The sequence below is a fragment of the Orycteropus afer genome, unplaced genomic scaffold (assembly GCF_000298275.1).
Source record: "Orycteropus afer afer isolate SDZICR_OR568_19922 unplaced genomic scaffold, OryAfe1.0 scaffold00076, whole genome shotgun sequence".
Taxonomy (NCBI): Eukaryota; Metazoa; Chordata; class Mammalia; order Tubulidentata; family Orycteropodidae; genus Orycteropus; species Orycteropus afer.
Window position 1 is genome coordinate 490,953 of NW_006921663.1, and position 2,067 is coordinate 493,019.

General features: G+C 37.1%; 1 protein-coding gene across 1 annotated transcript in view; it reads left to right on the forward strand.

Moving 5' to 3' along the window:
- The window catches only part of RNF150 (ring finger protein 150), a 433,071-nt gene that overhangs the window by 272,667 nt on the left and 158,337 nt on the right, over positions 1 to 2,067 (forward strand). The gene's annotated exons all lie outside the window — the stretch shown is intronic.

Genomic DNA, 2,067 nt, shown 5'->3' on the forward strand with positions numbered 1-2,067 from the left:
TATATATATATAGTATAAAATACTACAAATGGTATGAAATGAAATATAATAAAAAGTCTTTGCCTTCTCATCTTTGTCCCTCAGTCTCCCAGTTTCTCTGAAATACTGCCTCTTCCTGGAATATTTTATGCATTTACAAGCACATATGCTTATAAATATCTTTTTAAAACAAGTGGTAGCAAACTTAACTCTGAATCCTTCTTTTTCAGTCTATAAAATAATCATGGTGATTGTTTTATATCAACATGCAAAGCAAGCTGCCTCTTCATTTCTTAATGACTACATAGCATTTCTTTGTCATCTGAATATGCCATGTTTATTTCACCACCCTCCAAATGATGGCATGTTTCTCTTAGTATAAAATGAATACATGACACTTAGCACCTTATTTTTATACAAATAACACATGAATTATATGGTTTTTGCCAACTACATAGCTCCCCACATTATTTTCATAAACATGCTGTGCCACCAGTTATATGGACAGGTGCAAATTTGTGAAAAAACACAGTATATCTGTTAAGGTAAATCTGGAAGTTTAGTTGCTGGGTAGGGGTAGGCATATTTTAAACCATCATAGATATTGCCAACTTGCCTGCCGAAAAATTGAACCAATTTACATTTTAACTGAAAACATGAAAATTACTGTTTCTACATATCCACATCTAAAGGATATGTTACAGCTTTTTGATGTTTACCATTGCACAGGTAAAAAATAGTGTCTGTCACATTTTTCTTATAGGTAACATATCTTTTCATGTTTAATAGAAAATGTGAATTTTTTTGTTTTGAAATGTGTGCTAACATTGACCACTTTTCAGTTTCATTGTTGGCCATTTTCTAATTGATATGTCAAAGTTCTTTATAGGTCAAGGAAAATAACCCTTGTTGGTAATATAGAATTCAATTTTTTCCCAACTTGTTACTGTCTTTGATCCTCCCATGGTGCTTTTTGCCATGCAGATTTTTTTTTTAACATAACTTAATTTAGCAATCATTTTCCAAGTTTTGTATAATATTTTCTATAGGCCAAGGCTATAGAAAATATTCTCTCATATTATCGTCCACTGTTTTTTTACTTCACATTTTGATTACATTTTTTAAGAGCTTATTTTACATTCAACATCACACATACATTTAGCTTCATTACCCATTCGCCATGTACACCCCTAACCCAGTCTCCTCCCCTCCCTACCCTACAAACCTCCCCTAATTATGCACTCCTGTTTGTCCTGCATTTCCTCAGTTTGAATGTTGGTCCTTTAGTGTCCCAGGGTCTATTGCTCTAAGGGATGTATTACCATTAAGTGTGTGGGTGTGGCATTGTGGGTTGAGTGGTCTGCATGTACATCTTGTTAACTATTGGGCTGAGACCCCACCCCTGGGGGTAAGTTTTATTCCAGGCACCGAATGTATTTCAGAGCCATAGTATTGGGAGTTTCGCCAGATTTCATCTGACCAGTGATTCCAGTCATTATTGAGTTTTTGAATTTTGTTCCACGTTTTCCCTCCCACTCTATTCAGGATCTCCAGATTTGATCCTTTCCTGAGTGGTTGGTACTGGTAGCCGGGCACCATCTAGTTATTCTGGTCTCGAGGGCCATCATGTCCTAGGGTTGATTGCTTCTAAATGCCCTTGGTTTTTGTGTGTGTATGTGTGTGTGTGTGTGTGTGTGAGCGTTCTTCACTTCCAATGCTAGGAGACCATTAGCTGCATCTTAGATGGCTGCTTGAAAGTTTTTTAAGACCCCAGTCACTACTCACCAATGTAGGATGTGGAGCAACACTTTTATGTACTTTGTTGTGCCAATTGAGTCTGGTGTACCCCAGTACTATGGTCCTGAGGTAGAAGCTCTATTGGATCTCATTCCCATAGTGTTGGAATGTCTGTGAGGGATTACTCTGTGTCTGTCTTCTATTGTTTCTGTAAGGACTGCAGGTATTTTGTATCACTGGTGTCTGTACAAGATTAACCTCAGCTGAGTCTATCCTTGTTCTAGAGTATACCTCTATTCACTGACCCCTGTCTGATCATCTCAGGTGTTTATGTGTTTATCTGTATAGCCT